The 18,512-nt window shown below is 45.4% G+C and overlaps 1 protein-coding gene and 1 long non-coding RNA gene across 3 annotated transcripts in view; one reads left to right on the top strand and one right to left on the bottom strand.

Annotated features, from left to right (window-relative positions):
* Positions 1–18,512, top strand: part of LOC124425937 (regulator of G-protein signaling 19) — a 62,678-nt gene that overhangs the window by 84 nt on the left and 44,082 nt on the right. The window contains exons 1-2 of one of the 2 annotated variants that reach the window (XM_046967043.1): positions 4,310–4,390; positions 4,984–5,064. The gene's annotated coding sequence lies outside the window, so the exon portion shown is untranslated. Of the gene's footprint in view, positions 1–4,309; positions 4,391–4,983; positions 5,065–18,512 lie in introns of those variants that run through there. The other variant, XM_046967045.1, reaches the window with a different exon arrangement.
* LOC124425938 lies at positions 9,992–13,723 on the bottom strand. The gene is made up of 2 exons (XR_006942613.1): positions 11,361–13,723; positions 9,992–11,153 (listed from the first exon to the last, which is right to left on the bottom strand). It is a non-coding gene; the product is annotated as an uncharacterized LOC124425938 (long non-coding RNA).

The following is an 18,512-nucleotide window of genomic DNA, read 5'->3' as shown; positions in this document are numbered from 1 at the left end:
TTTTCCAACTTGATAAAATAATACAGCGCGAATAATTCGTCGCAAAAGACAAGATATGGGGTGGTGACGACTGGAGAGGACGTGTCTCTATGCGGGCAGTATCGGTTAATCGATGTCGAATGAAGAATATTGTATTTCATTCGGTCGCAATAATCGTTTCAACGTACGTATCGCGCACGGCGAGCGCCCATAGGATATCCGCCGACAAAGTGATTCGCGTTTTAATTAATTACGTCGAGCAACCCACACTTTATCCACTCATCTTCCTCCTCCACGTTCGTTCGTTGTCCATTCGTTGTTCGTTCGCTGTCCGTTCGTTGTACGTTCGTTGTCCGTTCGTTGTTCCCATTCGACTAATTCTGAATCAGCTCTCATCCAGTATTTGTGATTATTTTTCGAAAAAGAAAAGAAAAAAAAAAGATATACTCCACGCAATTATACCGCACGCGAGTGCTTAATAAATGGTTTTTGTTTTCTTTTTTCAATACGACTCCGAAGGAATCATTCTTTAGCTCTCTCTCCCTTTCAAGCCGATCAAACGAAATCGTTCGTTAATACGAAGCAACGTATAATACCTACGTGTTTGCTCGTAAATATAGGATTATCCCTTTTTAAATGCACTTGAACGATTTTAAGATCTTAACGGTTGCATCCTTAAGGGTCATCATACGGAGACCTTAATAGTCCCATCCCTCTCGCTGTTGCTCGTCTATTTTGTTTCAAGCACGGTAACCATTCCTTTTTTCAAATTACACATCGAGGAAAAAAATGTAAAGCTTCTTTTCTATTTTTTTCCTTCTTCTCCGTCTACTATTTTTCTCAAATTTCACATTAAACGAGCGCGAATTACTCGAGTCCGTGTATTCTCTGAATTCCATCGTACAAAGGGGCGCCTCGAGAGAGAGAGAGAGAGAGAGAGAGAGAGAGAGAGAGAGAGAGAGAGAAAGAGAGAGAGCGAAAGAGAGAGAGCGCGCTCATTCTTGGTCTCGGCTCTATCAACTTTACTCGCTTCCTTTCTTTTTCTCATGCGCGAATACACGTACATAATACAAGCGCGTGCGCGCTCTTCCTTTTGATCGAAGAAAGAGAGCTCGCGAGGAGAAAATAAATGAAAGAGGAACGGCGACGTGCGGAGGGTCGAAAAAAATGTGGCGAAACAATTTCGAACAGACCTTTCTTTGGTTTAAGGACATAGCGTTGGAGGGGGCTAGAGAGAGAGAGAGAGAGAGAGAGAGAGAAAAGGGTAGAAGAAATTAACGCGAAAGAAAAGCGAGCACAGAGTCGAGGACGTCCATGGCTACGACTACGGCTCTTATCTTCGTCCAGTTTCGTTTCTCTCGTAGACATCGAAAAAACGACAATGTTCAGCCGCGCGCAGCTCGAGCGTGCGATAAATCATCTCTTGGTCCACAAAAAAAGACACCGAGTTGGTCGTCCGTTGAGAGAGAGAGAGAGAGAGAGAGAGAGAGAGAGAGAGGGAGGGAGAAAGAGTAGGCGTCCGGAAAGGTAGGAAGAAAGAAGAGTAAGTGCCGGAGAGAAGTGAGGGAGAGGAAGCCGAGGCGGGGGCGAGGCGAGAAACCGACGTTGGTAATTAGATGTTACTTGCCGTCGTCATGATAATTAGCGTCAATTGTTTTCCTCCAGCCGTTAGAAAAAAAACTGGCAATTATCGGGAGACGGGCGTTTCTCGAGAACGAAGGAAACATCTTTTCGTTTCGATCTGCTCTTGAAAATTTGGATTCCCCTTTTCTTTCTTTTCCTTTTTCGAAAAAGATCAGACCAATTTTAAAATAAAGATTTCGAAAGTAAATTCTTAACTTATTGCTAACGAGCTCGTATCGCGTCGAGTGCGCTCTCGTACTTTGAGAAAAGAAAAAAGCTGATTGTTTAGAGCCAATCGAGCGTTTTAGAACCGATCGCGTCAGCTAGCTTCGGGTACCGTTCCGATAGGATCAAACGACGCTCCGTATCTTTTCTTCGTCCTCCTACACTTTGCTCTTTTCCAGCTTAAGATCTTTCTTAGTTCGAAATAAGAGGTAGCGGTACTTGTTTCTCCTTGTTTCTCCTTCATTCTTCTTCGTCTTTTTCTCCTCCTCCTCCTCCTCCTCCTCCTCCTCCTCCTTCTTCTTCTTCTTCTTCTTCTTCCTAGCCTCGCTTTTTTCTCCGTGCTCTCGAGGTAAAAATAATATTCTTAGTAAAATCATGAACGAGACACGCGCAAAACTTTGTCTCCTTCTTTTAAAGTACGTTCCAAGGAAATTCAATTACGCGGTAATTCAGATAACGGAAAGGTACATCTCGTTTTATCTAGCTTTTCTTCGCCGGCACCAATCGAAAATCGCTATTTCTAAACTGATCGATTAAATCAGTGATCCTCGAAGGAGAATCGCGAAGCCTGTAACACGAAAGGACAAAGGAAAGGCAAAAGTAAATTTCAAGTGTCTCTGGGATCTAAAGAAACTATGGTGGACGAATCGATAGTCGTTCCTGGCCATCGGCACGCTCCGTTCGAAAACTTCATCTCTCGGCAAATCTTTTTCTAGTTTCGATAATAGAGAAAAACCATAATATAACGGGAATGGAACGGAGCGTTCCCCTTAGAGCTCGCAGCTTCGCGAAAAAACACGCCGATATTCACGTTCGACCGTTACTTCGCACTTTTGCGTTTGAGTACCGAGTCGTTTGCCAGACCGAGTCTTCTTGTCCTACAACTTTGAAATCTCAGGACGGTTAAAAAGTTTCGCTCAAACTTTTCCTTCGAGGTAACAAAGAGAAAAGTAGCGAGAATATAGTAGCAAGAGTAGAGAGCAAGAGAGAGAGAGAGAGAGAGAGAGAGAGAGAGAAAGAGTATAGAGAGTAGAGAACGGCCGAGCGTGCGCGTGATCGATGGTCAAGCGAGCCAAGCTTTGAGCTCAAATTTTACCGTGGAACACAAAGAATGGGTGGGAGGGAGGCGGGGAGGGGGTGGGGAGAAAGAGAGAGAGAGAGAGAGAGAGAGAGAGAGAGAGAGAGAGAAGAGAATGCACTCCTTTGAAACTCTTTCATTTTCTCCTTTAACGATCATCGTATACACTTTAGTAAGTGCTTTAGAAATACAATCAAGGAAATTGATCCTTCGAGTTTCTACGACGAATTTACTAACGACATATTCGTGTTCTCGGTGTCGAGATGTTTCGTCAAAGGTGATGAAACGTGACTTTTTTGCTTGGAAGCTTTCTTTGTTTGCACGCTGGGCACCCTCTCTCCCTCTCTCTTTCTCTCTCTCTCTCTCTCTCTCTCTCTCACTCATTCTCACGCATCATCGTCGCTCGGAAGAGTCTAATCGCAACGTTGCGCGTCAACGAGAGGGGTTGCTTACTCTCCTACTTCTCCTTTAACGTCGCGTCGCTCGTATATTCCAGCAGATTTCCTCTCTTTCTCTTTCTCCTTCCCTCACTTTCCCCACCTCTCTCTCTCTCTCTCTCTCTCTCTCTCTCACTCCCTCCGACTCGCTCTCTATCTGGCTCTTCGCTTCCGTCGCCCCATCCTTGCTTTCATCGTTCGACCGTTCAGGGCCGTAGATACCCGATACGCGAGAATCGTCTATTGGATTCTACTTTCATCTCGCAACCTCTCCTCGCAACTTGTACGATCTTATTTACGACGAATTCACGTTCGAATTCTCGAACGAAGACAAATTTAATAGTTTGGCGTAAGCTCGGAAAATTTGAGAGAAAAGTTCTCAACGATGGTGATAAAAGGTAGGACGGTTCAGCTTTTGCAACCCTTTATTAGGTGTAGCAGAGCAAAAGATTAAGTTAATCCCGATCAAAGTGCTAGAATAAAAATGAAGCGACCAAAAGGAAAATTGGGTATATGACACGAGCTCTCGACGATACGTCCCTGCCTTTGTCTTCTCTCTCGCAGCTTGCACAAGCATAGACGAGCTTGGAATGCTCGAATTTGCTCGTTCACCCTGTCACACAGGACGTCGCGAACGTGAGCTCGCCCGTGTGTGTGTGTGTGTGTCCGAGCGCGTGCTCTTTCCATAGCATACGTGTGTCCGGTTACGCGTACAAACCAAGTTCATTCGCACGTAAAATGTACAGTGAACCGGAGCTAGCCTCTATTCCCTCGCACCCTTCCTCCTCTTTTTCTTTCCACCCACTTCTTTATCGCCCCATCTAACCGCTCTCTCACACACACACACTTCTTCCCCGCATTTCTCTTTCTTTTTTCTCAAAGGAAAGAGTTGGAAATCGCTTTGGAAAGCGATTCAAAGAAGCACTAGCGTTTGACACGATGAAAAGTTTCGAGTCCGATCCCTCTTCACTTACTACTCCAGGCCAACCTCGGGAGTTACGGCTAGCGAACGAAGCAACGCGATAGTAGCTACGAAATCAAAGGGCGAGTACGCTAGCAATTTCGATTCTTTAGGGGTAATTTCTCTCTGTTCAGGTGTTTCACTTCGCACGATAATGACTCTCCTTCTTTTTCTCCGTTTTCTCTTATTTCCTCTGACTTTCCTCGAGGCATACCTATAGGTATTCCAACAAAATTCACCATCGTCTATCAGACCGAGAGAGAGAGAGAGAGAGAGAGAAAGAGGAACAACGGACGAAAATCTTCTACATCATTTCATTCTGGACTTTTGATACTAACTTCCATTAATATATTTTCTCTTGATCTTCATCTCTTTGATTTTCTTTACTCTACTTCTTTTGGGATCAAAGAGAAACGTTCTTCGGGAGGGTACATACTAGCCGACCGAATACACATGAATGGTTACGAAGGCGTTGGATAAGTATCTTTGATTCAAAGAAATTTGCTCCTCTCTCTCTCTCTCTCTCTCTCTCTCGTTCCGCGCGCAAATAAATTGTAAATCGTGGAAAATCCTTGGCATGGCTTAAGAATTTATCCAAGGGAATTTTTTGATATCTTATCGCGATGTAACGCGCTACCCTAATTCGTTCTCTTTTTCATAATCGTTTTTTTTTTTTTCAGAAACATCCGTAGAAAATTTTGTTTATCCGGAAGAAAGATACGAGACTTTGTGTTCAGTTGTTCACGGGAATGGAAACTTAGGTGGGTATATGACGAGTCCTTTAACGTCTTTATTAGAAATATCCATTTGAAATGGAAATATAGTTGGAATTTTAGTTGGAATAGTTACTTTACGTTATCCTTTAGAAAATAGCTTGCTCTACCTCGAAGAATAAGAAAAATATATATATATATATATATCTACGACGAGTATTTCAGGTAAAGGGGTCGGTCGAGCGAGCTCTTCGTCGTAGATATATACGGCGTGGTAGGTAATCCTAACGCATCGTTCGGGAATACCTAGGTATATCGAGTCGAATGTATTCGAAGGAGCTCGCGCTATACCGAACGTATCCGATCCCGAGGGATTGAAATTTCATTAATCTCGGCGTCCCGTCGCTTCGCTTCGGCGTCTTTCCGATGTATAGTAGGCGGCAGGTGTAGATACACGTCCTATCTGCGAGTTATCCTTTCCCTCCGTTTGGGCGCTTGGTTATCGCGGTATATAGATAGATAGGTAGGTGGGTAGTAGATCGTACGTAGGGGAGAGAGAAAGCCACGTGTAAGAAGTTTTCTCGCCCCGTTTCTCTCTCCTCCCTCCGTCTCTTTATCTCTGGCTTCCTCTAGGAGGATTGCATCTCTTACTTTGCCGCTATAACGACGGAGACAAACACTCGCGCGAATTTCTTATGCAGCCGACGCGCATACAAATGACACGTTTAAAGAGACACCAGCGAGAGATTGCAACGAGCTGACGGCATCCGTCGCGGCACGAGAATTCGTTCGAGAAATCTGCGCCTACCGTTTCGTTTTTCCGCGTCGTTTCGCCGCGCCTCGGGGTACCTTTTCTTTCGAACTAACTCTCCGGGATTACGTGTAATATCAGCGAGTCGTAGGATTTTTCGAATTTGATACGCTTTCGTCTTTCGGAATTGTATTTATCTCAGAGTTATTTTCGTGTCGTTGAATTTGACGTTAGAAAGGAATCGTTTGTATCGGAACAAAAAGTTTCATACAAAGAGAATTTAAATAAAAGGATTCTCAACGCGGAGATAGACGCGAATCGAACGGTAGGAGTTAAATGAATCACGGTGAAAGCGAGCTCGTCGCATTAACAGGAGTAATCATTCGAGTACGGTCATAAATTTGTATGAGAGCGAGCGAGCGAGCGGGCGCTCGCGACGTTTAAATTACGTGCCGTGCCTTGCACGTCGTCGATCATTTTTACTTCTGCCAACGCTTACAAATTAACCGGCAGCCGGGAGTACGCTACAAATAATCCCTTATGGGTCATACTTTTGTTACGACGGGGCAGATGGTTTGCCAGAGGACAAATATGCGCGATTAAAGAGACAAGGAGAAGCTCGGAATCTCGTTTGGAAAGTTTCGAGCTTGCACCGTCGTCGCGTCGGCGCGTGCAAATAATACATATTTCTGCGACTGTCAAAGGACTTTTGGTAGCCAGCGTCAATATTTTTCGGATCGGTTCTCTCTCTCTCTCTCTCTCTCTCTCTCTCTCTCTCTCATTCGTCTTTCTCTCCCGTTCTCAACCCGGTCCTCCCTTTTTTTGGAAAGAACTAGTCCGGTCCGGCGGTACAGCTCGGTGCTTCTCGCGAATGTAGATCGCGTTTATTTCCTCGTCCGTTTGGCTAATCAAGTTTTCGTGTCGGTGCGTTTCGGAGCGTGGAAAGCGCGCGTTCTGGATAGAGAAACGGGAGAAAATTTGGAATTTAAATCATCGCTTTTTCATACCACGCGTACGCATCTGCGCTAACGTGTGAGAGAGGGAGTGCGCGCGACGTAATCGATCTTTGCTTGTCTTTTCTTTTCGAAGGGAGAACGCCAGGGATTAGCCTCGAATTTATCTCGAAAAATTCGTCGAATTGAATTCGTGCGCGCGGAAAATATCTGTCGGATGACGACGTCTGCGTCGATTAACTGCTCGATCGAACGGATTTTTAGCTGCTACGATAGACCTCATACGAGCGATGATTATCGATCTTATCGTAGGTATACGTATATAGGAAAAAAAACAGAAGTATATCTATATATTAGTAGGGGACGGCGCTTGTACGCTTATCCTGACGGATAAGCTTGCCACGGCGGAGAAAAAAATGTATCGAAATTTTTCAATTTCTCTTGCTTTGTCGCACAACGCCCTTCCGAGCCGTACCGCTATTCCGCTATTTTGCTATTTCGCTATTTTCCCCTTTTCTCGCCTTCCTTTTATTTCGATCATTTCGGGGGGACGTGCACGCGCGTTGTACGCTCGCACCTGTCTGATCGAATTTTCCGCCAGAAATCCTACGCGTTCGATCAGAAACGGGTTGGAAACTAACGGTTTACCATTTTCCCCCTCTCTCTCCCTCCCTCCCTCTCTCTCTCTCTCTCTTTTTTCGCTAGAATTCGCGTTTAATTGCCGCGACCTATCTCGGGGGTTGTCGAAAAACTCGGAAATCCACTTGAAAATCGTCAAACGATAGATCGTATAATTTGAAGTCGCAACTAGATCATATTACCGAAAAGCCGCCACTTTGGATGGAATGCTTATTGCTATTGGCTCAAAAATTGGAATGATCCTGCCAATGGATCGAAACGTTTTTCTCCTCTAGGATATTTATCTTTGACTTTTTTTTTCGATATGTTTTCAAGTAGATTTTCTTTCACCTTTTTTCCTGTTTCTTTTTTCTTTTTTTCTTCTTTTTTTTTTTCTTTTTTTCACGCTAGGAGAATAATCGAATGGAAGCTTGGAAGCGTCGAAACTCTCTTCCGTCGAAATAACGGAACTCTATCGCTAGCGCGATGACGTTAAAGTCGAACGAAACGACTCGAGACGCGGTTGAGCGAGTCCTATATACTTTTCAAACGAATGTAAATCCGTATCGGTATTAAATCGGCGATTTTACCTCGTCGTTATGTAAAACGAAAACCACAAACGTTTCATGTTTCTTCTTTTTTTCGGGCACAACTCTCTTAGTATCTCTTTTTTCTATCCATTCGTTCGTCTATTTTTGTCCTCTTTTCCCTTCGAAAAACAAGAGCACATTCTTCTTTTTGCGTTCGTTTATTACTCCAAGATGGAAAAGAAAAAAGAGGAAAAAGAAGGAGAAAGGAACAATTAAAAAATCATGATTAAAAAGAAGTACCGACGAAACGCTCGAGATCGGCTCCGAATTCATATCGTCCTTGTCCTCGTCGCCGACAGCGGCAGCGGCGGTGGCGGCGGCGGCGTTGGCTTACCTTTGAACGATGTAACAACGTAATTTCTATTCATGATCCATCCAACGTAAATACGAGCAGTGCTTTTTTTCTCATTTACATTAAACTCGTCGTTCTCGGTTTCTTTACTCGTAGGTTCGCGTTAACTCCTCGAATTTTTGCATTATTGCCAAGTTCTGCGAGGAATTAAAAATCCTGCGATAAATTAAAAATCTTACCGTCTCTTGCCATGTGGAACGTGCCAGGATATTTAGATTCGTAACGTTGATCCGTGTTACGCGATATCGAAACATAAAAATAAAATTTAGATATGTATTTACGGGCCTGCTATAAAAATTAATAAAAGGGAAAAAGAATGAAATACAATAGGGTGGTATATCTGTTAACGATACATGTTAACCCATAAATGAAGAGACATTCGCAAAGTCCATTAATGTAGCTGGAAAAAGTTTGACCGAACAAAAAGAACGTAAAGATGCGAGGATTAAAGTTAAATCCATTATCGAAATGAAAAAATGCAATTAAAATCAAGGTGCTTCCTTATCGTAGAAAAGGTATTTCTAGAGACTTTAGCTAAAGAGTAAAAAGAGATAAAAAGAAAAAAGGAAACTCTTCTCGGTCAATCGTTGGAGGCATTAAGTAGAGAAGGTCGGATATGTAAATCTCCTTTGCGCTGGCACGTAATCGCATTCTCGGGTCGCGTCAACGTACACGAGGCACGAATGCACGCTCGATTTTTCAGCGAGGCCTAAACGTTCGAACGAGAACGAAGAACAGAGGAAACGAGCAGAGGGTAACGAGTGGGAGGAGACGTGGGAGAGAGAGAGAGAGAGAGAGAGAGAGAGAACAGAAACCCGGACAAACGCTCTCCTCTATTCTCGGCTATTCGATTCGCCTTATCGCGCGAGTCGAATCGGAGATAATGGAGCACCGATGTAAACGGATCAACCGACGGGTAATCCCGGATCGACCGCTCGTCGGTGGAATGCTTGAGTTAAATTCAAGCCTTGAAAGTTCGAGCCCTATAGGGAGAAAATTTCTCCCTCTATCTCCTCCTCTAACTCTTTCTATCCACCTCTCTCTCTCTCTCTCTCTCTCGCTCGTCCTTCGGCAAACGCTTTTCTTTCTATAAGAGTGTTAATTTTGGCCGCATCCTCGATATCCTCGAATAGATGGAATCGAACCCTCGGGACGAGTCGTTTGCGATAATGGAGCATCGATGTAAACCTATCGATCGATTTTATAATCCCGGCGTTTCTCGTTCGAACGAGTCCCTTCTCATTTTTACACACATTTTTACATACATACCTACGTACGCGGGCGGATCAAATATATACATATATATATATATATATATATATATATATATATATATATTTGTATATGTATATATATGTGTGTGTGTGTGTGTGTGTACATTAATATGGCATATAAAAAAGTTTAAAAGATCGTACGCGTAACGTCGAACGACGTAAATCGTTCTAAAAAAAAACCACACGTCGAGATCGCGCGAGGGTGACTATACAATTAATCCTGTGATCGTTATGCCAGAACTTTCAAACGCGTGTCTCATTTCTTTTCCGCATCGGAAAAGTCTCCTTCTCAAAGAATCTATCCGTCAAGGATTTTGACCAAGCGAGGCAATAAATAAATATATCCGATAGCAATTATCGAATGCGAGGATAATATACATGTATGCATACATGCACGTGTATATGTGTATATATAGACACAGAAGCGTTAGCCAAAGTTTATAGGGGGTCAAATTCCTTTATTCCATTGGAGGCATCCCCTCTCGAGTAGTAGGATCGTTAGAAAAGGGATCGTCGTCTCTTAAGAATTCATCGGTCACTCGGTGAGATTTACGAGTTTGCGGATAGGAGCACATAATACGTCCGATTCTTCGCACAAAGCTATCGGGGAACATCTCGGAGCGTCCTAGACTTCTCCACCCCTCCCCCTCCCCGTCTACCCCCTGGCTCCTGACCCTCCAAAGTCGGTCCGACGATAATGGAGCACCAATGTAAACGGATCAATCGTCGATAATCCAGGATCGATCGATCGATAGCCAGCCACGAAAGAACTCTTGCCGTGTTCCTTCTCGAGAATCAGCACCTTTCGGTAACGTATGCTCTAGACCGAGCGAACCGTTATCGCGCGAGGACGTTCCGTTTCTATCCTCTGCTCCTTTATCCTCGAGCTTTCGCCTAGATTCCTTCTAAACGCGAAACTCTTGCTATCGAGGAAATAGAATTTCAGACTATCCCTCTGTACTCCGTTCGTCTCCCGTTCGACAGCTTATATAATCCGTCTTCGATACTCTTCTTCCATCGAATCACACACAGTTCGTCACATTTCAACGCGTTTCGACATACGTAGACGTGGGTAAACGCGCGAAGCGCGAGAACGTGGCAAGCTTTATCGAACGTGTGAGAAATAAAAGGCGACGGGGGAGAATAGGGGTAGGGAGGGTAGGGATTTTTGCGAATGTAGGCCATGATCGTTAATTCTCGATCCGATAACGTACGACGTGATCCAAGTTCAGTGTTATCGCGTCCGGCGAAAATCGTGGGGTGGAAGAGAAGAATGAGAATGCGAGCGAGGGAGGACGAGCGGAAGAAGGAGGAAGCGGCAGCGGCGGCGGCGGCGGCGGCGGCGGTAGTAGTAGTTCTCTGTTTTCCAAGAGCTCTTCTTTCTCTTTGTCTTCGCCGTTGACGTCGACGTATCCGTATACTCGTGGCCGCAGCCGTGGCTGCAGCCGTCCCGTACCAAGGCTCGAAGCGTGCATTCAATGAAGAGGATATCCACTTCATCCATCGTGCCTTCCGTTATTGCCTTTTATACGGCTTCGAGTGACCAAAGAGAATCCGAGATTTAGCCCAAAGTCATTTCCTTCCTTCGCCAAAGATCATCTGGAAGAGAACGAAGACCGATAATCTACACCTTTTATCACGAATTCTCATTAGACGCGCATTAGTAATCTTTCTTCGTTCAGCGAAGAACTTTGCTTTGGTGCGCGAACGAGATAAGAATGATTTTTCTTTTTTCTTTCTTTTTTTTTTTTTTTTTTTTTCTTTCAAATCGCCATGAAAGGCGAGAGGATCCTCGAGAGGACGTACCTATGCACGCCAAGTTCAGCGTTATCGCGTTCCGTTCTCTCGACGCTTCCTCTCGACGTCAGCCTCACTGAGACCGAGTACAAAGGGCACATTCGATGAAGAGGGCACGCGCGCTCTTCTTCCCTTGCAACCCTCTTTTCTCTCTTCTCTTTACGGATTCTTCTTCGGTTTCGAAAGCGCGGAGGAGACGACGAATGATCGAGAGAGGAGGGTTGAAGGAATGAAAAAGAGAATGAAGAGTCGTGACGAGCGACAGGATAGGTCTAACCGAGAGTGTGTTCCAACCTGGCGTACCCTTCTCTCGGTGACACACTAATGAGACGCAAAGGCTTTTGCGCGTTTAAAGGGTGACGACGCCACAGCGTCGATTAATGAATGTCGCTTCTACCTCTCTCTTTTCCTCTTCTTCTCTTTTCATCCTTCTTCTTTTCGCATACATATACACGCGCGTGTAGCGCAGCTATCAACGCGATAACACATTTCTCTCCCTCTCTCTCTCTCTCTCTCTCTCTCTCTCGTTTCTATCCATTCCCACGCTTTTCGCGGTTATTCCATACGCAACGAAGGGAAAAAAATGTTTCGAGCTTAAATTGCTACCCCGTCTCGCGTATCCGCCTAACGCTCTCCGTGTAATTATTTCGACGAACTGAAAGAGGAAAATAAAGAGAGAGAGAGAGAGAGAGAAATCCAGGCTGGTTTTATTTTCTACAATGGTGGTGAACCGGGAGAGAAGACTGTTAATCATCGTAGCAGTCTCGCGAAACAGGCACCTTATTAGCGTCGAATCGCTGCTACTACCTATTGTGTCGATTTCGTGAATATTCGTCAACACATTTTATTGTTCCTAACGAATAAAAAACGGAGAGGAATAATAGTTGGTAAAAGCACGCGTATCTCCGATCGATATTAATGCCGAAAGAGAAACGAGAGTAAAAGGAGAAAGACGGAGAGATCGAGATACCAAGGTGCCGTTTTCCCATCCAGGGTGTTTAATCTTCGTTTAAAATAAAGTCTGGGAAATTTTCTTAATGAAGCGTACGAGGTACGATCGTCGAGCGTCCGTAACTGTAATTACAGACATGGCCCTCCCGCATTCGATCTGCCACCTAGCAGGGATCTTTAATCCCACGACGTTAACGTGCAATTAATAACGTACAATGATAATGTACAAAAATAATCGGGCATTAACTAATTTGATTTAATGTTTAGAAGATAAGCCAAACTCGTTTCATTGTCGAAGGATAAGAGAGTTGGCCGGTGCGACCTTTAGGATAAAACTATCCTCGGAGATTTTCCTAATAAAGTGGAAATGGGAGAGAGAATGAGAGAGGTAGAGAGAGAGAGAGAGAGAGAGACAGAGGAGTGAGAAATAGAGAGAGAGAGAGAGAGAGAGAGAGAGAGAGGGAGAGAGAGAGAATGAAGTCTATAATTACAAACGTGACCGTCTTTGAGAGCACTCCACCCTGTTCCGTTTGCCCTTTGACCCGGACAATTTTCAGGCCACCGTCTTCGATAAGTATCGCCACGATCGCCCTTATCATGATGTACCTTCATCCTCCCTCGTGTCGCGCACGCGCGTGCACTTACTGCCTTTCTTCGCCCTGATTAGACATCTTCCCTGTTTCGACGCGAGCCTCCTCTCTCTCTCTCTCTCTCTCTCTCTCTCTCTCTCTCTCTCTAATCTTTACGAGGGGATCTCACGAGAGCACATATATAAGTCTACCCTCCCTCTGGTCTTTTTCTAATTGCTGTGCACACCCTCGACTCGACTCGACTCGACTCGACTCGACTCGACACGACACGACTCGAGGAAAATAGAGAGAAAGAGAGGGAAAGAAGATAAACTTGGACATTCTCTCGCACGTGGAAAATACTGGCCCTATCGATTGCTCCACCGAGACCGACACGTTCGAGAGCTTATCGCTTATGATCTATGAGATTCTTCGGATGGGAGAGAGCCGTCGAACCAACGGAGACATATTTTCCACGTGGCAGAACAGTCGGCCCCGAGTCAGCGATAAAAAGGCGAAACTCTGGTAGCAGGCGGAGGTTTAGAGAGTTAGAAACGGCAAAAGTGCTTTGCAAACATCGCGAATGCAGAAACAACATCACCGCCAATTCCTTCCTCGCCGTTTCTCTTCTCCGTTTACATCGGGTCGCGCTTCCCCTCCCATCCTACTAGTTCCAGGACGTAAACTTGGTTAAACGAGTCGCGGGGCCACGCAAAGTTTTCCTTCCCATCTCGCTGTATTACTTGGCCGACTCTTGCGTCGCTTTGGCTGCTATGCTAATTGCTCTATTGTTTTCGACGTTTAACATCGAGCGGATACGATTTTCATCCTTTTCCCCTTTTTTTTCTTTTTTCTTTTCTTTTTCCCCGTCTTTGCGTTTCGAAATAAATATTTTCTTCGATGAAGAGTGCCTTTCCATGTCTTCCCTCCGTTAATCGCCCCATCGCTCGCTACGTCCGCCTACATAGTCGACATAGTCGAGCGCCTTAGCAAGCTCCCTTAGCATGCCGAAGCCTAACGCTGCACGAGACATGCTCGTGTACGCGTCCCTGCGCGCACACACCGATGGATAGATAGGTATATCGTGTGTGTGTGTGTGTGTGTGTGTGTGTGTGTGTGTGAGAGAGAGAGCAAGACCAAACTGTAGAGCAAACTGCGCGCACCGATAGGGTGGCTTTCGTCGGTGCTAGTGTATAGCTGCCATCGGAATCTCGATGGTGCACGTAGATGTGTGTGCCTGGCACGACGGGTGGCCTCCTTAAGGCGCCTTTGGATATTCATCCTCGTGTTATGTGTGACACGCGAGTGGACCTCCCACAGGGGCTTAAAAGGGAATTACGTGGGCGCAGCGGGTGGAGAATGGCTCGGAGAATGGGATGCCATGGAGGGAGGAGTCGGAGTAGACGCTGGAGGATTGGAGGAGACACCAGCGACAACCTCGCAAGATCCGTCGTCCGTCGGTGTTCGTCCTTCCTCGTCTCTCTGCCGTCCTTTGCCGAGCGACCAAGCGAATTTCTCCGGATGCTCGAGCTTCGGAGCGCTTCGTCTATTTCACGGGGAAACGGCCAACAACCTCCTTGGAAAATTTCTCCTTGGAAAATCTCAAACTCTCCTTTACTATCTTCTCCCTTTGCGCCGTTGCCGTTCAACCTTCGAATGTGATATTTTTATCTTTATTTCGTTGCTCTTGCTTTTTAAGATTTACCAACATTTTGGGCAAAACCGATTGCGTCGGCGGAAGATAATTTGGACGTTTTTTAAAGGATTGATGATAGATCGTTTTAATTTATCTTCGAGACGTTACTCGGGGTAGACCGTTGGGTGGGTCGATCAGGATTGCTTAGAGGAAAATAGCCTAGAGACGCTCGTTCCTAACGGTGCTAACGGTATTTACGAGCTCGTCGACGATGAGAGTAGGAAAAAAAAGAAAAAACTGGGGAGGGGCACCTTTGGATATTCATCAAGGGGGGAGGAGAAAAGAATGGAAATAGTTTCTGCTTGAATCACGAGACGAGGATAATATCGGATGCTTATCGTTTGGATCGTCCTCGCGAATCCAAATTATTATTATTACCATTCTGTATAACGTCTACGAGTGCTTTTACGACGACTGCCCTCGAAATATAGGAAAAACATCGACCCTTCGGCGATAATTACTCGCGATCGTTGGCCGATATCCACGCGAGAATTCGTACGGAAAAGCGACGGTGATATTGAACGTCGATAAAATCCCGTTTATCCGAGAAAAAAAGACCTGAAAGAAGAGAGGTCGGCGTCGACGAGCCTCTTTCCGCGCCCGCGCACATACGCCAAGAACTTTGCCATCTTTCTATAAAGTAATTACGAGTACGAACAATGTCGCTTATCGGAAGGCGATAAATAATAAAGTTCCGCGGCCGAAAGTTACGCCCCGCTAACACGTATAGGACGTTAAAAAAACAAGGAGGCAGAAAAATTTACCGACGATCGAGGGAGACGAGTAAGAATATGGCGGTATAATAATGTAACGCGCCCTTTCGAAATACACAGGATTTAAACAAAAGAGACAGACAGACCGCTCGACCGATATACCTGCCTTTTCTCAGATATACTTTCTTTTCTTTTTACCTGGATATAAAACGTATTCGAGATTGAAGAAAGTCCAGTGTAAACGGTAAGAGACAAATGAACGGAAAGTTATACTTCTGCAAAGGAAATAGAATGTCTTTGAGGAGGAGAGAGAGGTGGGTGAGTGGAGATTGGGCGGGCAGAGGAGGTAATCGCGTAGATGGCCTCTTTGAAAAATCGATGCCGAACGAACGAAACGTCGCAGCGAAAGCGTCACGCAGGATCCGTCAGCGCGTACCTATCTCGTCCTGGAATAAAAGAGAATGGCCAAGCCAGCCGATAATACGACCCGGAAGCACTTTCCTCTCATGGATAAAGTCCACTTTCGATGCTGTTATTTTGCCCGAGGTAAAAAAAGCTCGACATGGCTTTGATGGAAGCTTTTCGTACGAGAGGGAACGAGATATGAAGGAGAGAGAGAGAGAGAGAGAGAGAGAGAGAGAGAGAGAGAAAAAGTGAAAAGTGAAAAGTGAGAACTCGTCGAGTGTGGCGTTCGCGCCACATGATGAAATTGGTTCGAAAGTTAAGCCCCGGTGCACGTGGGGAAACATTGGAATGCGTCGACTCGAATTCGACGGTAAAGAACTCTCGGTGCAACTCGAGTGCCTTGCCCATCGACAAAAAATTAATTATTAAAGTAGCCTACCACGGGTTTATCGGCAGACGACTGTCCTTTGGAGGAAAGCTTTTTTTGTCGGCGGAACGTTATCTTCGTTTTTGATTTATTTCGCTCGGTCGAAAGCATCAACAAATATTCTTTACCGAGGCTCGTCGCTCGAGGCAAACGACGACGTCGTTTCTCCTATTCCGTAGAAAATGAAAAAAGTGTTTAAAAGTGCTTGAAAATGTTCTTTTTTTTTTTTTTTTTTTTTTTTTTTTTTTTTTTTTTTTTTTTTTTTTAACGCGTTGCAACGTCTCCGAGAATATCGATCGAATGCACGTTTCGAAGAGCAAAATTATAGGACAGATAGGTATCTAAAATATAAGGACTTTGCTGTCCGAGACACGAGGCCTCGCGCAATAAACCGCAAAGCGAATAGTAGCGATAAATTTGTCGGAAAGGTCGGTGGTTGCGACTATAGGTTGCGATATAGAAGAAAGAAAAGAGGCAAGAACGTTCCGGCGGGCGTTCCGTCTCGCGAAAGATAAATCAGGTCGCGCTCGTAAGACCAGGTCGTTCTCCGATGGCCCGTCGAGGGGTGTGGAGTGACGTAGTAGACTACGGACGTGGCGTCGTCGCCGACGACGATGACAACGACGTAGTACCGTCCTGCCCTAAAAGCCGAGGGGGATCGATTAAGTGCCAGTTCAAGAGAAGAGTTTCTTTAAAGAGGAACCGGGACGCTTAGCAGGCTTGTTGGATTATCATCTAGGAGTCCTCGAGGCGAACTCGCTACTAAATCTGGAACTTGTGTTACCGCGCGCGCGTGTCTCGAGTACTCGAGGGTATTTCCACGGGAATGCTAAGAACTCTGCCGGAGAAACTCGGCAAGGACGAAAGAAGCTTCTTGGACGTTCGATGGTTGGACCGACCGAATCTATCGACATATGCTTTTCTATCGCCTCGAGTCTACGTTCTATCAGGGTAGAATCGTTATCGTTGGCAAAATTTCGCATTTCCGTGTATGACGAGCTTTCGTCGAAATTTAAAAGGCACCTTGCCAGTGGTACTCGCCTTGTTGACAAAGTTTCCCTTCTCATTCCAATCGAATCTAGTTTTTTCCCGAAATGAGAATTCGTTTATAAATGTTTCGACGTTTTCTACGCGAGCAACCACGTCTACGCTTATTCGTTCAAATTTATGATATTTAAAGTCGAAAATCTTTTAATTCCCGTAGCCGGAGGAGGGAATGAGATGAGAGAGGGAAGAAGAGAGAGAGAGAGAATCGCGGGTATGTATCCGCATTAAATCCCAAGCGGACGAGTAGTTTTGGTAATCTCGTAAACGAGAAGTAAGCGCGGCATTAATCCGTCCGCGCGGTCTCTCGAGCGGTGGAGAGCCGTCGGAACGCGGCCGTTGGAGAGAACGTTGCCGAGGCCGTTGCGATATTAATAAACCCCTAGACTCGGGAACGGAAAATGGCAAAGTTAGAGTAATCCAGATGGCCAGCGTAGCGCGTCGCACGGCGTTCGGTACGTGTGCTTTCCCGGTACTTGTTATTGTTCCATGGCTGGCAATCTCCGCGGTTATAACGACGGACACGCTGCCTCTTCGAAACGAGCTTCGAAATTTTCGATACGCCCCGCTCGCCGTAGAGATTATAACCTAACGCAAACCGTAATGCTCGTACATACGTTCGAACGTACCTATACGATGTCCATGACAACGAAACAAAGTGCCAACATGGCGTAGATTCTCCATCTGTTTGGCCAACTTTTCCATATACCTAGACGGGGCGATTTTACTCTTTCGAGATAGTCTTTCGTTTCAATGTTACCAGAATTTTTCAAAAGTAAGCGCCGAAGTAAGGAACGAATAAATGCCGCGGGAAGGACGTGTACCACCGTTTACGATCGTCTACGGGCTAATCTCTGACGTGCAAAGTTTTCGAAAATTTAGGGAAAATGGGTTGGTTGAGGTGGTATAGGTCGAAATATCGGAGGAAGTTTACGAGAGTCCTGGGAGTAGCGTCGAACAAGCTCTCGACGCAGTATTTAAGGCTTGGAGGGTGGCTCATAGGGTGGTTCAAAGGCGAACGTCCAAAATACCTCCGATCGTTGGAAGCTGTGCGCGCGCGCGCGCGAGAGAGAGAGAAAGAGCGTTAAAAGGAAGCTTCCCGCTGAAGCTTTAGGACGTTGGAGAAGGAGGACATTGGGAAGGGCTTATTGCCTTTATGTTACGCAAACAACCGCAGGCACGATATATTCCTTCAAGATGTTCGAGTTGCGCGATTGATATAGGTGAAGCCAAATAATCGAGATAAATGATGACTAGTAGATATGCTCGTATCTCGATTATGACGGATAATCGACGTTTCCATACGCGCCTATGAATTTTCCTCTGATATGCAACGTACGAATAGCCAATGTACCA

This window comes from Vespa crabro, chromosome 8 (genome assembly GCF_910589235.1).
Source record: "Vespa crabro chromosome 8, iyVesCrab1.2, whole genome shotgun sequence".
Lineage (NCBI taxonomy): Eukaryota > Metazoa > Arthropoda > Insecta > Hymenoptera > Vespidae > Vespa > Vespa crabro.
The sequence above is the reverse complement of the archived record's forward strand: the minus strand, read 5'-3'. Positions and strand labels throughout refer to the sequence as shown.